General features: G+C 38.3%; 1 protein-coding gene and 1 long non-coding RNA gene across 4 annotated transcripts in view; one reads left to right on the top strand and one right to left on the bottom strand.

Moving 5' to 3' along the window:
• LOC129051540 (uncharacterized) overlaps positions 1-223 on the bottom strand; it is a 29,147-nt gene extending 28,924 nt beyond the window's left edge. For both annotated transcript variants that reach the window (XR_008515898.2, XR_010137575.1), the window contains exon 1: positions 125-223. This is a non-coding gene — a long non-coding RNA (uncharacterized LOC129051540). The remainder of the gene's footprint in view (positions 1-124) is intronic.
• The window catches only part of GAREM1 (GRB2 associated regulator of MAPK1 subtype 1), a 206,664-nt gene that overhangs the window by 94,641 nt on the left and 91,089 nt on the right, over positions 1-20,934 (top strand). The gene's annotated exons all lie outside the window — the stretch shown is intronic.

The raw sequence follows: 20,934 nt of genomic DNA, 5'->3' as shown, positions 1-20,934 counted from the left end.
TTGGTTTCTCAAGTGATTCTTGACTCACTAATCTCATGACAGCCAATAGAGTTAGACTGGCATTGGACTCAGTTTAATTGGTCTGAATGAATAAGGTATGAAGGTCATCCAAACTCAGACGAACCTGTGAAGAAACCTTTTTGCTCTGGGATGGCCATATGACGTCAGTGTTGATGTAGCTTGGGTTTTATAGCCTCACCGATATTTAGAATTGCTCTTTCGGGTGTTCAGACTCCAGGGTTGCTATGGAGAGGTAGAATCGGTAGATTCTAGTGCTTGCCTCTGCAGTTTACCAGCCTTATAACCTCAAAAACTGCCTTTATTGTTTCTAAAACTCAGTTCCTAAAATGTTTAGATAGTGATAATAATACCTAGGTTGCCAGATATTCAGAATATTAAATATATCTCAGACCATAGAAATTTTGTAAACTATAATTTACATACATATATATAGTGTGTATATATAATTTATAATAATTGCAAAGCATTACTTTTAGTAGGACTAGAATTTCCTGGACCTTCATATTTAGCGTCTTCTTTAGGAGAAAGTAGATGTCTTTTGTGCTTGAAATAAATGGTATCTGATCTCTAAGCCTGTTGAAAGGGCCTTTTCTTCTAAATCTGATGGCGCTCTATTGGAACCATGTCTGCACTTCAGTATATAAGATACCTTTTACATATATCTGCTACTTTCCTGGAAGTTCTTGAATATAATATTTCATTTATCTTTGCATTCTTCACAGTACCTTTGTGGTACGCCAGGTACACGGTAGATACTTAAATGGTTGAACAGTTGAATACACAAACAGGTGTTAACTTACTATATGTCTTATTCCCCATGGAAAGTTCTTCTCAAGGCACATATTATACAGAACAGTGTTATTTTTAGAATCATTCAGGCATTTTCATTTTACCTTTCATCCTCTGCTTTTCTATCTTCCTTTGTTATCGTGTTATACATACTTCTCCAGAGGTACCTGTGTAAAACTAATGCAAATTTTAATTGCTTTTGTTGGAGCTATATTGTTTTGCTAAGAAAGGGTCTACCATAAGGTCTAGCACACTTGATTACTATCAGTGCGGCTTAAGCTACAGGTAGAACATTCTCATAGGGGTACATGCTGACAAGGAGAGCAAAACTTGCAGAGAAAGTGGGGAGTTCAGTTGTTCATCCAAGAACATATAAATGTATATCTAGAAAACCAACCTGCAAATTAAAGGAAGCACTCTAATTATTGTCCAGGGCAAGAAGTGGAGTGAGATGTAATGACTGAACACAATGTAGAAAGTTGGCTAGCTGCCCAGAAAAGGAATTTATGACTGTGTGACCTCATTTTGCCTTCAGCAGAGTGTCACTTTTCTAATATCTACTTGAATGTTCCTCGTGCCTTTGAAGACCATGTGTGAAATATCTGATAGGAGATATGTTGTGTGAATGCTGGGTTCATGGTCTTTGGTGGAAGCTGAAACATTTCACATCCGAGAACTCAACCCAGTCATGTCTCAGTTTATGAAAGCTGCTGAATCACACATCAGATTTTAAGCATTCAAAGCTCCCAGGGAGTGTATTGGCAAAGTGAAATCTGTAAGAACATTGTCATCATTAATGAACACTATGTTGGCATGGTTTACTTAGGTGGATACCAGTGTGTTCATTTTGCCAGGAATTCTCATCTATTGTTTTATAAGACCTTAAAGACTGATTTATAAAATAATTCTGAGACTTCTCGTACATTGACACCATTGGCAGTAGATCTGGTCCACTGTGAAGCAGGTGATGGAAAATTACCAGGTTGATATCTCTCTGGCGGTTGAAAAGAAACCAGGATGGCACCTAGTGACCAACCTTAGAGATATCCTTATAGAAATGCTCGTGGGCGGCTGGAGCGGAGCATGTGTCAGCTGTCCCCTTTGGCATTATATTCTTCCAGATGCCTTATTTTCAGGTGGTTTTGCTTGGAAAAGTATCTGTGAAGACCTGGAAAATTTGTTTCACTATTTCTTGTCAGAGTCTTCTTGGGAAAATGTGAAGGAAGAGAAAATGTAGGTCTGGGTCTCTCTGATCAGGGCAGCTCCACTCTCATGCCCTAATCACCTCCCTAAGGCCCTACCCCCAAATACCATCACGTTGGGCATTAGGGTTCAACATCTGAATTTTGTAGGGGATACAGACATTCATCAGCTTAGGGTAGTGGTAGAAAGAAATCCCTCCTCCCAAATGGGATTTGGTTTTTACTAAGTAGATATTATTTCCTTTTATTAAAATATATTCAGAAAGAGTTGAGTTTTGACATTATAAACAAGAAATAGGATTCTCTTCCAAGTTGATACAACAATTTTATGTGTCCCTTTCAGCTAGACTGTTTGACTATTTAGTTTTTCATTCTCCATTTAAAAATAAAAATTTAGATATTTATCTACTATATAAAGAGATACAACATGAATACTTGTAAATCTTCTATTGTTTACAGACTAGGGAGAGTGATTAATACAGAAAAGCATTGTCAAACATGTTCCTCTGATGTCTGCCAGGATAACTTCTATGGAAGAGAATTAGCTTAAGCCGTGAGAGTAGGAGTGTGGGTGAGGCGGGAGAAAACTGTAATCAAGATGAAGCTGCCTGGGAGCTGCTCTGCTCCTCTACTAAAAAATCTACACGACCCCCAGTTTTCTACAGGAACCACCCCATGTCCTGTTTTTTCCGGAAGTATTTGTGGGCCACCTTCTCTGTATTACAATTCTGACCTCTTGCCCCATTTCCTGGTAAGGCAAACCCAAGCCAAATCTAGTGGCCATTCAGCTGACTAGGCCAGTTTAGCCAGTATTCCCAGTTTTGTTGACATTGCAACACCACACTAGAGAGCTTTCTGTGTTGCTCTTTTCCATGGTCATGAAGCAGAAGGCAGGTGTGGAAGCTCCACAGGGTGGGACTTGTCCCTTTCTCATGACTCACTGGGTGTCACTCTTTGGGTGTGTATTGTCAGTACCCCCTTGCTAAAAGGTTGTTTGTTTTCAGAGGCATAGCTCCTAGGGCTCTACTCATAAGATTGTGTTTAAACCCCTGGAAACATTTCAAGTGGGTAATTTCTAACATCTAAAAATCAATAGGATTGGGTGTGTCTGTTTCCTAGGCTGACTGTGCTGTGTTGTTTCTCAGTAGTAAGAAACAGATTAGTGTGCGTCACATAGAAGCATTGGGTTTTGATTTAGAAGAGAAACTACACTTCCTTTTAGGTGTGTGTTTACAATTCTGATAACTTAAAGGGTGGCTTGGGGTAAATATTTAATTCGCCTTCTTAGTGCATAATAATCTTGTTGACAATAAATATTTTCTGTCTGCCTTGTGTGTGTACACATACACACAGAAGAATATATGAAAAGATCATCACCAAAATGTCAGTGTTGGTTATCTGTAGGTAGTGAAATTTCAATTAATTTAAAAAACAAAGCAATCCAATCCACCTTTAACCCTGTTTCTGCGTTTAACAGCTACTCAATGAAATGTCTCCGTTCCTTACCTCTTACCTCTCATTTACTTCATAACCTCTCATTTACTTCATAACTCATTGTGGTCTGACTTTCTTTCTCATAACTTTACTGAAATAGCTTTAACTAAGGTCCTCAATGCATCCTGCTTTCTATATCTAGTGGCATTTCCCAGCCCTGCCTGACCTAGCTGGGCCTTTCTACTGCATTTAAGATTATCACTTGTACCTTTTTCCTTGGCATTCTGGACCTCAAGGCTACCAAGACATCATCACATGCACCTAATTTTCCTCTGCGCTCTCCTGCCCTCGGTGCCACCCTCCTTGTGGTACTTGGTATCATCCAGAGTACCATCCTGGGCCCACTCCTTTCCCTCCTGGGATATGTCTGTAGGAGTGTCCAGCTTCACTCTATAGCCAGACTTACTACCCACCCTTAATCCCACTCTTCTTCCTGTATCCTGTTTGGTGGTATCACTGCCCAAGCCAGAAATCTGGGAGCCCTCCCACGACTTCATCCCCCACATCCTGTGATTAAAAATCCCACTGATTCTATCTTCTCTGCATATCAAATGTGACTTAAGAAGAAAACAACAACATACTTCTGCTGCCCTAATACAAAGCCTTTTCATTTTTCACTTATAGGGGCCTTTTAACTGCCTCCAGTTTTATTCTCCTAAAATTAGATAAACCGTCAGAGTATTTAAATCCTCGGTATTTAAAAACACAGTATTTAAAATCTATCCACCTCAAACTTTTGGCATAAATTCTTTCGTGGATCTCCAGACCAACAAGAGAAAGGCCAAGCTCCCCAGTATGACCAAGTAGGTGCTCCCTGGCCTGGGTCCTGCCAGTGGCTCTCTGCAGTGTTCAGTGTAGTTCCCTACACATGCCATGTCACCTCCACGTCCTTCCTTTGGTCATGCTGTCCTCTCCACCTGGAAGATTGGGCTTCATCACCCATCATCTAGGAAGCCTCTTCTGATGCTTCCTTGGCATTCCTGTAATCCTCTCTCTCTGACACTAAATGTCCACATTTGTCATTGTTGTTTCCCCCAGTAGATGCTGAGCTCTTCGAGGTCACCTACAGTTTCTTTTGTATCTCTAGTGCCTATCAGAGGATCTGGCTTGCAATAAGACAGTAAGTTTTCAGATCAATGATGTGTCTATGTAGTTTGGATTGCTGATAGGAAATAGGCTGTATATATATAAAGATTGTAAACAACAGGTAGTTTGAACATAATCTTAACGTTAGTATTAGCATCTATTACTGATCGCCAGTAGGCTGTATATATATAAAGATTGTAAACAGCAGGTAGTTTGAACATAATCTTAACGTTAGTATTAGTATATATTACTGATCGCCAATCTAAGTGGTGAAGATGAAGAGAATTGTGCTCAATCAGTTTGGAGGAGCACACGCCATATTGAAACTTCTCTTGTTTTATGCACCACACTATGTTTACTTTATGTTGGAATTTCAAATACACAAGGAGCATGAGAAAATTGGGAACCAAAGGAGTATGATATATAAATTAAAGAATATTGACTTAAATAATTTAGCAAAATATGATTGTAAATATTGTGTGTTATGCCTATGGTAAAAATGCACCTTACGCTTTTTTTTTTTTTTTTTTTTTGGAAACAGAGTCTCGCTCTCTTGCCAGGCTGGAGTGCAGTGATCTCAGTTCACTGCAACCTCCGCTCCCTGGGTTCAAGCAATTCTTCTTTCTCAGCCTCCCGAGTAGCTGGGACTATAGGTGCGCGCCATCACGCCCAGCTAATTTTTTTATTTTTAGTAGAGACAGGGTTTCACTATGTTGGCCAGGATAGTCTCGATCTCCTGAGCTTGTGATCTGCCCACCTCAGCCTCCCAAAGCGCTGGGATTATAGGCGTGAGCCACCACACCCAGCCCACCTTACGCTTTTTTAAGCATGTTGATATGAATGATGTAGCCACATTTACTTTAAAATTGCCATGAAGTAGTCTGCACCCTGCCAGTCAGTGGAAACTTTTTGTAATTTTCTTCATGTACAACCTGTTTAAAAGTCTTGTCTCAGGTTCTTTCTGGTGATGCGTGTAGCAGCTTACAGCTCAAAGTGAAGGGTCACCTTGTTCATCCCCCACACCTCACAGTTGAAGAAAATGAAGGACACATACACAGTTAGCAGCAGACCCAGGACTAGCGGCCAGGCCTCTGTAGTCGTCTGCACATTACTGTCTACATAATATGGACAAATCCATATCTGGAGGGAAAATGGCAGAATGATGATGATTGTGTCAGAGTGATGCTAAGAAGCCTAAGGGTATAGGTGGTTCTTTCTTTATTTACAAGATACCCCGTGATGTGGTTTAGGGAATCAGGAAGAAATTAAATAAATGTACTTGAGTGATACCTGACCTTCCCTCCCACCAAAAAAAGAATCCTTAATGTTTTCAACAAAAGTATTGTTTATTAGCAACCATAAAATTGTCATTCTTTTATTTTAAAAGATTCTGGGGGTTGATATTGATCTGTCTATAAATCCCTCCCTCCAACCATCTCCATATATTCTATCTGTTTATAAATCCCTCCCTCCACCCATCTCCATATGTCATACATATAGATAAAACATAGCCTTATAAAATGTACACATTTTTAACCTCCAGCAAATGACATTACCAACAAAGCCTGTCTGTTTGTGCTGAAATTAGAAGGAAAGAGTTTCAGATTGGTAAAGTGACAGGCTTCAGAAATACTCTCTGACTAATTTCTAACTATCTCTGCTCAAAAACATAAAAAATTATTTGACATATGCAGACATGAAGTAATTGGAATCGTTGTCCAAATTCATGATGTGAAAAGCCTTTCTGCACCTTTCAAAGCAGCATATGGGCCCTGAAATGTGAATACACACTTGGAATTAGCTTTGCCTTTCACTCACTCACTCTCAGGATGTCTCTGATAACATGCACTTGTGCCAGAATGTAGTCATCTGTAGAACTTATGTGTGGGGAAGGCAATATGATAAAAGTAACATTTGCATGCCATGACAGTTCAGATCTTCACTAGGAACAGTGGTATAGGTGTACTGTTGAGATCAAATACAGACTAATTGTTCACCTTCTAAATGGACAATTATTATATTTTATGTTGAATTCACAAAGCAGATTTTTTTTGGCTCACTATATTGAAACTGAAGTGCTAGGCGTTACCTTTTGTTGGTTTAATTTTACTGGTGTTATTACCAGGAAACTAAGTTTCTCAGATTTCTGATCAAAACACAGAGCCTATTTGTGAAAAGCCACATTCATGTTGCGTGTGTGTGAGAGAGAAAGAAAGAAAATATGTGAAAGAATGAGCTAGAAAAGTATGTAGGGCAAGGTTGTAGAAGGTCTCCATAGATCCATTTCATTTATTAAAATTAATAATTTAGCCACTTGGTACTTAGCAGTAGGGTCTGTGGACACTTTAATATATAAAAGATAGACTTCCTGCCATCTAGAGGTTATAAATAAGGCAGTTGAGCAATGATTCAGAGTAGAAAAAGGAGACTAGTGTTTTTACCAACTGAAGAAATCTTGAACTCTCTCTTTTAATTCTACTAGGCAGAATTTTGGCCTGATATTCCAGGAAAGTAGCTTGACAACTGTGACACTTTGCAAATGATGCGAAGATCCAGAGGTACATGGAAGTGCAATAAAGTTGTGAAATAATATGACTCAGTGCTGATCAGTGGCTCCTCATTGGCAGCAGACATTCATTAAAACAGGAGATTTCCCAGGCACTGATGATACAAGGGAGAGGCTAGCAGGACATGGCCCTACACTCAAGGACAGAGAGACCTAAGCTTAGAGACAAGTTCCAGCACAAGTCAAAAGTGCCCTGGATCTATTGAGGAATACTATGAGAACTGTAGGAGTGAGTTTTGGAGGGGAGGGGGGAACGAAAGCTGCCAGCGCTTCTTGGGAGATCAAGGCCTGGCTTGAGCTGGGCCTAAGAAGGCATCCTGGTTTTAAGCATGTTAAAGGGAGGGGGAGATAAAAGAAAGGGGGGTAAGCACGGATAGGAATGTACTTGAGATGTTTAGAGAAAAGTGAATAGATGTATTTGCCTGAGGATCTTAGTTTAGGAGTGAACATCTCAAACATTTAACGGTCTTCTTTGACTCTGCCTTGTCTCAGGAATGCCCTTCTCCCTGCCCATCCCTCAAGCTCCAGACTCAAAGCCACCTCCTGTGTGAAATCTCACCTGGCTCCTGTAGGCAGACAGCCATCCCTCCTGTGAAAGTGCTTAGCTTCTCCTCCTTATCTCCCTGTTGCTTTGTATGGTCATCATGGTTCGTATGTGTCTCCCTGGCTTGCTTAGAATTGGGACTGAACCGTGTCTGCCATCCTTGTATCCCTAAAACCTAAGAGAGTGGCCAGTTTGGAAATGCCCAATCAATAAAACAAAATAAAAAATAAAATTTGGACTTTGGCAGTGAAGACCTGAGAGATTGCTCTTCTTGTATTTGTTTTGTAAGGGAGGTAACCTCAAAACTGGGTAAATGCAGTATGAGAAATTTCTCAAAGGAGCATATCTTCTATAAATCAATGGAGTTTGGATTTTTCCTAGATGCTATATAAATCTATAAAACTAAATATCTTAGGAGAAGAAGAGGCTTTGTCTGAGTCTTAGACTCAGTGTATAATCTTAGTCTTAGACAAGTTTGTTGCCTCTGTGAGGAAAAGCAGGCTGTTACCTATATTAGCTGTTACTACATGGCATATATATACCTGCCAACCAGTGTCCTTCAACCGGTCAGAAATCAGTATCCCATGTAAACGTTAAGCACTATTGCTATTAGGTAAGCGGTATTTCTTTTAAAATACTGTTTGAAAATAGTACTTGATCAGTTTTATAAATAGAGACTATTTTCTTGGGCTTTGCAGAAAATGTAAGGATTTATATAGATATATTTTAAAAGAGAGTACAGTGTCCTGTTTTTATGTTGTGTGGTTTTGTTGTTTGACATGAATAAATTTGAAAATCTGAAGTATAAGGTTAAATATTAAAGACATTAGCACTGCTAGAGGGCTGTGGGATTAGGAAAGAGCTTAGGAGAGATTATTCAGAGTACTTTTTGACAGGGTGTTCACTGTGAAGTGTGTGACCCTAATATCATGATACTTGGTTTCTCAAGCTTACATTTCACCTGTTGACAATAAAAGCTGTATTACTGAGGACCCAAATTCCACCCACTGGTTTTTCCAGAATATTTGCAGGACTTTCTCAACAACTAAGAGCTGCCAACCCAGTTTTGGTATGTAGACCTCCCAGCTAGCCAGAAACAAAACATAATTTAAATCACTCTTTATTGCATAACTGCCCACTGACTGTACCATTTAAGTTAATGATTTTAACCAGAGTTGATATATTATGATGTGATCGTTAGACTCTCTTGTGAAAGTAGATGAGGAAAATAATTAAAAGTGCATTGTTGCAGTTTTCTAGTCTACCAGCCATTTTAGGTTTTTGAATGGATGGAACTCCATGAATAACAAAGTTTCTCTATTATATACAGGTTCCCTTTCCTATAAAAATACGTAAAATGTAGTGTACTTTAAAGTCTCTTTCTTGCTTTCTCCTGGGGTAGCCCTTGCCCTAATTTTATTTATGAATTCATTCATGCAGCAGATATTTGTTGAGGGCTCTTCTGTGTGAAGCCCTGGACTAGTCTTTGGGTCACAAGGAAATCATAAGACTGCCTGAAAGGAGGCAGGCTTGTGAGGTTTACTGTTAAGTGTTTACTGTTACAATGTAAGGTAGTAAGTAGTATTATAGAGGGAAGCACTAGGTGCTATGGGACTGTTTGGAAAGGGGTTCCTAGCTGGTACTAGGTAGAGTTGGGGGAACTAAAAGGTGATGTTCTGCTGGGTCCTACGGTGCGTTACGTGGGCAGGGTGGAGTGAGGGGAGGAGACAAGTGTGGCAGGCAGGGAGAGGTAGCAGTATATTTCAATGAAATAAAATTATTCATTTGAAACTACTGGCGCTAACAGTTTGAAGAAAGAAAATGGAGAGATGGAACTGAACTGATAAACAGGAATCAGATCTGGAGGATCTTTTATGATTTACTAAGAACTTTCAACAATATTTAAAGGTGTTCTGGAAATGCACCTGCACCTCTATAAATCCTCCCCTAGCCATGGAATTCCCTCATTTAACTTTTACTTATCAAATGTATTACCTCCAGAAGTGTAACTCATAATGAAAAAGTTTCTTACTACTTTGTGCATTATTTTAATGGGGTTGCTTTCCTTCTCAGATGAGCCTGAGGGAGTTAGGATTAGTACCCAGAGTGCCTTTTGATGGGGTGCTGGTGGCAGAGATGGGAGATGCAAAAAAGTAGTGGGAGTGTGAAGCAGGGCAAATCCTGAAATGAGACTAGGGTGAGGTGCCACAGGCCAGTGGGAGTGGGAACAAGTCAGAAAGTACATTGTCACCATCTTTGGAGTTTTGGCCAACCCTTCCTCCTCTTTTCTACTTCACATTTCCTCATTGTGGTATAGAAAGGTTATTTACCTATGGTATCCATAGTTTTGTACTACATGTGAGATATTTGGGTCCTTAAGTATTAGATTTATAGGAAATCTCATTGATATATATGCGTAGTGAAGAGATTATTTGAAATCAAAATAATCTCTTCAGTTGCTTTGGTAGACTTGGGTTTGGAATGATAATATTTCATGATATGAAGAGCTAGTATTTTTTGTTCTGTTGAATAAAATATCATTGCCGGAACAGAACATCTGGCATTGATAAATATTGGAATATTGGAATGATATTTATTGTTTCCCAACAAAAATTGAATTAGTTCCACATATGTAAAGGTTCTGGTTATATTTTAAATTATTGTTCTGAACCAGTGTTCTTTGTGAAGGCTAGGAGTAAAGACAATTCCATCTCACAGCCCTCCGCTCATTTAAAAAAATTCCTTGTCACCATAGTGTTAGCAGGAAAAAAAATTCTATAGATGGCTAAGGGCACAGGTTTTGCACAATCTTGGGTGTGAGTTTTGGTTTGCCACTCATCACTCTGTGATTTACACTCTGAAGATCAGTTTCTTTCTCATTTTGTTTTAGAAGTAATATATCGAGAAGTCTGGAGAAATAATACACAAAGTGTTTGGTTTGTGTGTGTGTGTGTGTGTGTGTGTGTGTGTGTCTGTGCTCTTATATGTGCCTCGCACATGGTACATTCTTGTATTTAAAAACTTTGATTTGATTATCTTTGTTCATCTCTGGCATACTTTTTCCACATTTTTCTGCTGCTGTGTTATCGTGTCTTGTGTTCATAAAGAATTTTTCTGTACATCAATGCTACAGGCTAGATTAGAGAATTTTATAAGTATATTTTTACCAACCTTAATTTGTTCACTAGAAATATTATGTTAACACTGGCACATCAGACTTTTTAAAAAAATTTAATTTAATTTTAAGTTCTGGGATACACGTGCAGGATGTGCAGGTTTCTTACATAGGTAAATGTGTGCCGTGCACACCAGACTTTTATAAAATCAATAAATATAGTTATTGCTTTTAGATTTTGCTTGTCTACCATACTTATTGTTTCTGTGTTACATGCTCTGTGTGCATGCATGCACTTGCACGTGCGTGTGTGTGTGTGGACGTGTGTACATGTGGGTAGGGGTGGAGCAGTGAAGACAGGGGTAAATACTTTTGGAGGTAAGATATTAAAATTATAACCTTGGCCGGGTGCAGTGGCTCATGCCTGTAATCTCAGCACTTTGGGAGGCTGAGGCAAGCAGATCACTTGAGGCCAGGAGTTCAAGACCAGCCTGGCCAACATGGTCAAAACCCATCTGTACTAAAAATACAAAAATTAGCTGGGCATGGTGGTGGGTTCCTGTAATCCCGGCTACTGAGGAGACTGAGGCAGGAGAATCGCATGAATCTGGGAGGTGGAGGGTTGCAGTGAGCTGAGATCGCACCACTGCACTCCAGCCTGGGCGACAGAGTGAGGCTGTGTCTCAAAAAAAAAAAAAAAAAAATTTTATATATATATATATATATATATATATATGTATTTATGTATTGTGTGTGTATATATATGTATTTTTATATGTGTGTGTGTGTGTTTGTGTGTATATAACCTTGACCAAAATATAATGAAAGATAACCTTTGCCAAAATAAGCCTTAAAGTCAGCTGTGGCAAGGGTTTCTCCTGTGACATTTCAAAAAGTTCTAGGAAGATTACCTTGAGCCTCTTCAAAATAACCTTTCCTTTTACATGTTGATGACTGAAAATCATAAGCTATAAGGCTTTGTCTCAAAAAGTTCAGAATGTTCCAGTGTTCCTGTAACAGGGAGAAAGGGAATTGATTTAACTCATTAAACCTTTTCTAATCTAACATTTGCTTTTGAAAATTTGCAAAATTTTCAGATCTTTTACTAAAACCTGATTAGTTAGGGGTGAAGACAGAGACCTAAGCCTTCAGTGCCCGGTTCAAAAAGGATTCTTCACCAAGATTCAAAAATCTTATTGAATCAGGGAAGTGCAAGAGAAATTGTATCTATTTTAGTTTTACCTACTATAAATAATTTATAGATATCATCGAGAATTTAACCAGGATAGTTAACTATACAATTATGACAGCATATTTATTTTATTAAAAACAGTGTTAAAAGTAATGTCCAAGGTAACATTTACATTTGCAAAGGAATGGAACCATGGACTACAATTACAATTAATGGCTAGGCAGTTGTTTTTAATTTGCCTAATATAATTGGTGTTTTAAAGGTGTACTGTGTTCTTAAGTAAGATTTTTTTTTTTTGCCTTGAGACAGAAAAATATTTTTTTCTCATAAGAAACATTGGTATACTTCTGTAATATTCGCTAGGGAAACTTTGGTATATCCAGTTTTTCAGGAATATTTGTTTCAGGCCCATCAATTTGGATTCAAAACTAAACCCCTTGTATAACTTATTGCCATAGCTGAATGCTTACAAGCTACAATTTTAGTTTACCCCAATTTAAGCAAACTTGATGAATGAATTCGGATATAAAGGTATATAAATTAAATTATATACTTGACATATTTTGCCATAGGATTCCTTGGAAGAGCAGTCTTTGCTAGTTGGTATAAAATGATGCAACATAGATGCAAATTTACAGTTTTGCAAAGAAGTACACAAATGAGTAAGCACATAATTAGTGGGATACTACTGTTTTTCGAATGCAAATATGGCTGATAAACATCTCTCCTTTCCTCATTAGTATCCACGTCTTGTTATGATAGTTACAATATCTTGAAATTTGCTGTATTGCAACTGAAACTGGAAGGGCAGGTTGAAGCACAAGTGGATGGTTAGGTGATCTCTGATGTCTTGCAAAATATTAGGGGTTTTATCCCAGTAAACACCAGCTTAGTCATCATTTGGTTAAACATATAAATTTATCTTTTAGTCATTTCATAATTGAGGTTTTCATGGTTCGCAGGAACTTCTCTCTCTTTTCTGTAATTTACCTTTAAAACTGATACATAGAAAACAGAAAATCACACATTGCAGTTGTTTATTATTGACCTGCTACATATATTTAACAACTGAAGGAAAATATATAATTTCAAATATTATTTGTAGTTTAAAGTGCATCTAATTTAGGAATACAGTAGGAATTAGATCATTAACCCACAAAAAGTCTCATAAAGGTCTTTACAAAAGACAAGGAAAGGTATTATTCTAGAAAGTGACTTGTTCCAGAGAGATACATCATTTGGGTACCATAAGGATAAATGTACATGAATGGAAAGAAACTGTGAATAGTGAAGACTGATGAGAAAGATGAGTGAACAGGAGTCTCTCTGGAATCAGAATCCTTGGAGCTAGAACATCTGGTATGGGAGATGGTGAAGAGCATGGCAGTGCGGGCCACAAATTGGGGATTTCCATGTCTCATCATTGTTCTTCTGTGGCTTCCCATCCTTCTTGCCAGGCCAAGCATGATAGTTTTTAGTTGCTATTGGAGGTGGCAGAAATGGTTTATAAACTTTGATTTTTGTAACATTGCTTGAAAATAGCCATTTTTCAAGTGTAATTCATATACTTAAAATGGAAATACACACTCATGTAAAGATATGTACTGTATTCATCATTTAAATTTTTAACCTGGTACATATGTCTCCAAAAAAAGGACTGAACGAATGGATTCAAAGCAGAGAAATTCCATTCCATCATTCTACCTGTCAGTTTAACCCTCTTGATGTTGATTTTATGTAAGGTAAACATCGTACATTTTATAAACTCTATGAGGAAATAGAAACAGTGTACAAATTTTTCTAAAATGATTGGCTTAAACAGGATATTGGGAAATTATAAAATACTGATGTCAAAATCTTTCCTAAAATGTCTTAATTTCATTTCCTGTTAGTTTTGCAGAGGGAGGAATGTCAAATTTCCAAACACTTTTGTTTGAAACTAATTATCTGTGTAAAATCAAAACTTGAAGAGAGTTCGCCTCTGCACCAAATGAATTTGTGGTTAATTATATTATTAAATTGTTAATAAGATCCAGTTGTTCAGAAGTAATATATTCTTAATTTCATTGAGGCAAAACAAATATCCAAAAATATTTTCATTTAATTTTGGATTTTGTTTTGTTTTGTTTTTTTGCAACAGATTTGCCTTCCTCACTGTACTTGCCTGGCTCTAACGTTAGAAAATAGCCAAGATCTTGAAAAGGCTCATGCCAACAAAAAGTGAATGAGGAAGTAGGCCAGATGTATGTGGTTAGGGTGGGATCGGAAGTAAGGAGCCAATCCAAGATTTCAGGATTATCTGTAGGTGATCCCCAAGGCAGATAATCTACTTATGAACTGTGTGGGGCAATGTAGGCAACGATAGTGATGTCAGGGAAGAAAGAAAAACCTACCTGCCTAAGACCTGACAAAACTGTGCTTCATTTTCATGTGGTTGCATGGCAAAATCTAACAATGAGATAAAAAATCAAAAGTCTATCATTTTTGAGAATTTTATTATTTCTAAAAGAGTATTAAGTAGGAGAATATTTTGACATAACTGGAAATGTTGCATCATGAAGAGTGTTTTTAACTTCTGAGGCAAAGGGAGAATGCTGATTAAATGTGCAACTTGAGCACAGGTGTTTAATACTTGTTCTCTCCCAAAACAAAGGAACATGAAGTGAAGAACAAATAAGGTACAGACTCTTAAGAACAGACAGGAGAGTGAGATCGCAGAAAATGAAAGATATTAACAAATCTCTGGAATAAGTTATGGAAATTTCAAGCCTAATTTAATCAATTTTCAACAGAATGGAGCTATGGTGAGGATGACATGCCAGTACTAAAAACAAGAGTCCTGTGAAAGTCAAAACCCCAACTACAACCCCCAAAGCCACTTGGTTTTGGGGTGTTTGCTGGCCAGGCATAACTCCTATAGGCAGGAGGATTCCTTTTTGGAAAAATGCCCCCCCCACCCCCCCAAAAAAGATCTGTAGATACAACATTTGAGGGTCCTCTAATAAACCAGTAGGCCAGTAGGCTTCCCAGGTGACCACCTTGCAGTGCAATTAACCAGTCAGCAAGCCCCTTTCATGCACCTAAAACTTCCATTTGAATTTTAGTGTTTTCCTCTTAAATGAGAACTGGCAACCAAGTGGCCTCAGACTTGTGAGGAATGTCCATGATATGACAGTTAGGAACAAACCACAAACCAGAAAAGAAGAATCTTGGAAGAAATACCATACAGGAACCAGAAAAAAAGTTCCTGAATTGCTTGAAAGGGATCAGAGAATAGAGGATATATATATATTTTTAAACAGGATTTTTTTTTCTTTAAGAAGCATCTGGAAACTAAAAATTAGAGAAATAAATCCAGAATGATTGGATGACTGAAGGGGAGGAACTTTCCCAGAAAGTCAAAATTTTCAAAAGGAGAAGAGCGTAAGATAGGAAAGGAAGAAAACAGATTAGAGAATGTCTCCATGAGGATCAACATTTAAGTAATAGATGTCCCAGAAAAGGAATAGAGGCGATCATTTTGTACATTGTATAGCTAGAGGCGATTCTTTTTATTTATTCAATTATTTATTTATTTATTTTTAAGAGACAGGTTCTTACTCGGTTGCCCAGACTGGAGTGTGGTGGTGCAATCATAGCTCACTGCAGCCTCAAACTGCTGGGCTCCAGCCATCCTCTGTCCTCAGCCTCCCATGTAACTGGGACTACAGGCATGTACCACCACATCCAGCTAATTTTTTAAAAAAACTTTTTGTAGAGACAAACTCTTGCTAAGTTGCACAGGCTGGTCTCAGTTGATCCTCTCGCCTCAGCCTCCCAAAGTGCTAGCAAGGATCTTTTTTTTATAAAAGAGAAAACTGATAGATCACATGATGTGCTCAACCATATTGAGACAGTTTTTATGCTTTGGATTAACAAGAATTTGTGATAGTTACGTTAAAAACAAAGCAACTGTAAAAGTAAGGCAGTTACTCACCCCAGGCTGGGGAGTGGGGGCATTGCACAGGAAAGGATATATAATCCATTTGGCTCCACTGTGAACTGTATAGTATAAACTGAATTTTTATTATAATCCCCAAACTGTGATAGGCCAAATTGGGAGGATCAGGGAGGGAGAATGTGGAGTGTGAGTGTATGCAGTGTGATAAGCTTCCTACATAATGGAAAATCAGTAGATAACATATACAAGTCATTCATATTTAGAAACATGGAGACAAGTATTAACAGAAACTGCTCCAAGAGTTAGAAATACACACCTCTAGGGAGAAGGAATCAGGTGGGAGGTATGGGGCAGGGGCTGCTGGTTTTCTTTTATTAATTACAAGCGTTTTAATACCATCTGATTATTAAAACCATGGGCATATTTTAGTTTGACTTAAAAACTAAAGCAGGCAGCACAGTTTTTTGCTTTTTTCAAAACCTACCACATACAGTTTTGAAACGGCACACAAATATCACAGTATGAGGGTTGTAAACTGCACAGCTGAGGACGGCTGACGGGTTCTTCCAGTCAGGTGTGGCTTCACAGGTGAGCATCCCGTGCAGTGAACAGGGCCCAGCACTTGATTTAATACTCTGCTGTCGCCATTTTAAAATTCTTAATAATTTAGGCACAAGAGACCCCATGTTTTTGTTTTGCACAGAACCCTGCAAATTATGTAGCCAGGCCTGCTTCTAATAGATACATTGTTTGGATTCTGGCCTGAGTGAGGTTGCTACTACTTCCTTTGACCCTGACCTCCTAGTGGCCTGCTGTTTTCACCACTCACATATTGATAAGGCCACCAGGATTGACGTAAACTGACATCCCTCACAAGGGAATTTGGAAATCATGTATTGCATGATACCGTAGAAAGTTGTTACGGTGGCTTTTATGGGTTAATTCTGTGTCCTTTTAAGGAAGACATTTGGCGTGGGAAAAGGTTATTTTTAATTCTAATTAATTATGTACTGAGGGAAATGGTTTTCACAGGAAAGACTATCAATACTTCACAACAGAGAAGTGGAGAGCTAAGCTTGCAGCACCCTTTTGGGGGAAAGGAAGAAGCTTAGATTGTTGTCCAGATTGGGAAGTCTGTGGTGGCCCTGAGGTGTGAGGAGACCCCGATGAACGAGGACACAGAGAAAACTAAAATCTGGCCCCTTTTGACAACCTGAAGCCCTCACTTGACCTCCTGTAATGAGCTATGTCCCCTGCAGGCAGTTCCCTTCCCCTACAGGGGGCATATCTCATTGGTCACTGCATGGCAGACTGGGAGTCCCACCTGTGAGATGGGGAAGGCATCATGGGAAGCACACAAGCCGGGTGTGCTCTCCGAAAGGGTCCCCTGTGAAAGCCTCCATATGGGGTGGGATGTCATTGAAGCTTACCTGGGGTGGGGGGTGGGCTCAGCTGAGTAAGTCACATAGAGGGAGGGGATAGACAGTGCTAACTAAGGGGTAATAGCTTGTCACCTTCAAGTGAGAAGGCAGGTTTTCTTGTTTGGTTAGTAAAGTAATTTTAAAGGCAGTTACCAAAGAGGAACCTTAGAAATATCTAGAGTAACAATAGTGTATGAGTAGTCATTGCACAGCCCCCTGCCCACATGATGTAATAGAATTCAAGGCACCACTAATTCGGGTATGTGTGTTCTGCTGTATTTCTTAAGTTATTTATAGTTATAACTTATTTATTCATTACAATTATTTATAATTGCAATGTTCCGGAGATAGCTGTGTAGCTATGTTTAGTATAAGGAAGCATTTGTCTTAGATAAAATTTTTTCTTTTCCTGTTTTGCATTTTGGATAAAACAGTTTTATAAAGGATGAAAGTTTATAAAGGATAAAACAGTTTTATAAAGGATGAAAGCTCCAATGCAAGTAACATTAACTCAGGCATGCCTGGGAGTGCTAGGAAGAGCTGATGCAACAATCAGAGCCTTCCTTCTTCCCAGTCTGTAATGGCTTTTGCTATCCCTTCGGGTCCTGTGCCCATCGCTGTGCTAGACAGCAGAGATAGAGGGCTGAACACAAATCAAGTCTGTCTCTGTCATTGGGGAGCTCACGGTCCAGAGAGAGTGAGAGGCTAAGCACTTGCACATTGAGATAAAGGTAGCACGTGAAAAGTTCCAGGTGTCTTGAGAGTTTAAAAGGAGAAGCTACTTGAGGTTGAGTTCAGGCAAACCTTTTTTAAAAAATTTATTTATTTTTAATTGAGACAGGGTCTCGCTGTGTTGCCCATGCTGGTCTTGAACTCCTGGGCTCAAGTGATCCTCCTGCTTCGGCCTCCCAAAGTGTTGGGATTACAGGCATGAACCACTGTGCCTGGCCAAGGCAAACCTTTTTGCAGAATGACTTGTAAGCCGAAACCTGAGTAACTAGTAAGGAGGAAGTATTGCAAGTACAGGGAATGGAGTGTGTGAAGGATGTGAAACAAGAACAAGTTCTTTGTACGAAAGGAATCCAGAGAGCCTCCGTGTCCCTACTCTCAGAAAGGAAGGGGCAGAGTGGCACGGGATTGTGCTACGAAGGCTGTGGGGCCAGAGAAGCTAGGACCAAAACCTCCATTAGGGATTTTCATTTTAAAATTATACATACAATGGAAAGCCATTGATTGCCATGGTTGGGGGTGGGGGGTGGCGGTTAAACAGCAGAACTTGAAGTCCTGGATCTTCAAATAACATCATAATGATGGTTCTTCTAGGAGACAGTTTTCACACTTACTGAAGGTTTTTGGATTCATCAAATTAAGGTGGATTTGAATCCCATTTCTCTTGTTCATTGTGTGGCCTGGGACAAATGACTTAATTCCACTGAGTCTCAGATTTCTACCTTGTAAAATTGGTATGATAATACCATATGTCATAGGGGAGATTGAAGGATATATGATATATGAGACACTTGTATAGTATCTGGCATCTAATAAGTTTTCAATATATGATAGTGATGGGAGTAGTAGTTGTTGAGTTTGTTATTATTATGTATTTAGGACATTAAACAGGTGTAAGTAGACAGAGGAGCAGAATAATAAATAATTAACCTATTGGGTCATTAAATAGGAGAGAGATATATAAAAGAATTTGTTCTAAGAATCAAAGAGAGGAGCTGAAAAATGATATTTATTTGTCTTTGTGATAGCGAAACTCAAAAAGCATAGCAGTAAAATGTGAATAATTTCACTCCTTTTCCTCCTGGGTGTTTTTACTTTGTGGAGTTGTAAGGTTAAACAGCTTGTATGTAAGAGTTCAGAAAGCAAACATGGAGATTAGTGTGACTGGTCATTAGACATATTCAAATATTCCTGGTATCTAATTATCAGTGCATTTTGAATTACTCATTTTCTCAAGGAAAAGTTTTTGGAGACTTGAACTTTTTTAGAAATGGGAAAAAAATGCTAACCTGACCTGCTTCATGGTGATTCATTCCTTTCTCATTTTGCTCCTTAAAACAAACCAAGAAGCCAGATGTTTAGTTGCCTAAGATGAAAGCTGTTTCCTTAGAAATCCTGAATGAAAGAAAAACTGCTTCTCTAGAATGGCAAAGTCCATTTAGAAGGTAATCGTGACCTGATTTAGGCAATAGAATGTGGTTGAAAAATGTTGCTCATAGCAACCAAAAACACTTGTAGATAAATTAGTTTTCTAAAATAAGCCTTCTCTAATAACTGTATATGGAATTTTCCTGTTCAACTGTACTACGCATTCTTTTTTGTCCAATGATTGTATTGACCTAAATAGTTCGGTTTGGTGGGCTTATAACCTTTTGATTACATCCATTTGCTTAAAAATCTTCCATTTCTTTTATAGAATGTTTTTCACCTGTCAACATACTCTTGTTCTTTCTGTGAATTTAAATCAAATGTAATGGTGTCAAGGTACTAGAAAAAAGTCCAAGTTCCCCCATATTTATAAACAGCAGACTGAAATTGGTAGTTTTTAATTGTCATTACTTAAAAAGATAAAAATGAAATAAACTTCTAATATGTCTGATTTTTGTTTCACTCTTGTTAGTGATGAAACGTTGAGCATAAAGCCCTGAAACATGAGTGTAAAATTAGTATTTTGACCACTTTTCTCTCTACTCTTGATTCCTTAAGTAAAATTTATGAATATCATAAATAGAAATCTAGATAAAATAGTCATGTGTAAAAATGTATCGACTCCAAATATGCAAAAAACCTTTCACAAAATAAAATTTTATTTATCCACAGATAGGGTTCTAGGCAGCATTACTTCATTATTCACCATAGGCCTCTTGCTTTGTGAGTTGTTTTTAAAATAGGAATTAGATGTAGATTTGTAAAATTGTGAAACTCCTAGATAGATGTGGAAAAAGAATACCATAATTAGACACAAGTTCTTCAATATCTATAACGATCACAAGACTTAAAAAAATTTTTTTTTCTTCCATCTCGATACCATAGTTTAAGCCTGACCAGCTACCCTACTTTCAAATTCTCAGCACATTCTTTGAAAAGATGGATTAAAATATTAGTTTCCATGCTATAGAGAAATGCCTGTGAAAAGTAAATTTTTCTTTGGCATAGGTACACAGCTGTTAATCTCTCCTCCTCACTCATTTCTAATTTTTATTCTTTTCATCATCTGTAGAGATAGTTTTGTTTATGGAATTTTCTGGAACAGAGTTCACGGACACAGTGGTCTCCATGGTAAATTTACCATCAGGCAAATACCGTCACTGCTTCTGACACTCCCTCTTCACTTATTTGTCTGTGTCTTCTGGTTTCTTACGAAACATTCATTTAAACAGTCAGTAAAGAACAGAAACACTGGAGATCAGAGGACTGGAATTGCAGTGACTGCTCTGCTTCATGACCTCAGCCACACCGCTTCTCCTCTCCGGGCCATGTTTAGCCAGTGGAGGGAGTTGACCCCACAGTCTCTGCGGTCTCTTCTAGCCCATTCTGGATGATCAAAATATTCAA

The sequence above is a fragment of the Pongo abelii genome, chromosome 17, assembly GCF_028885655.2.
Source record: "Pongo abelii isolate AG06213 chromosome 17, NHGRI_mPonAbe1-v2.0_pri, whole genome shotgun sequence".
Taxonomy (NCBI): Eukaryota; Metazoa; Chordata; class Mammalia; order Primates; family Hominidae; genus Pongo; species Pongo abelii.
Note: the sequence above shows the minus strand (reverse complement) of the source record. Positions and strands in the feature narration are given on the sequence as shown.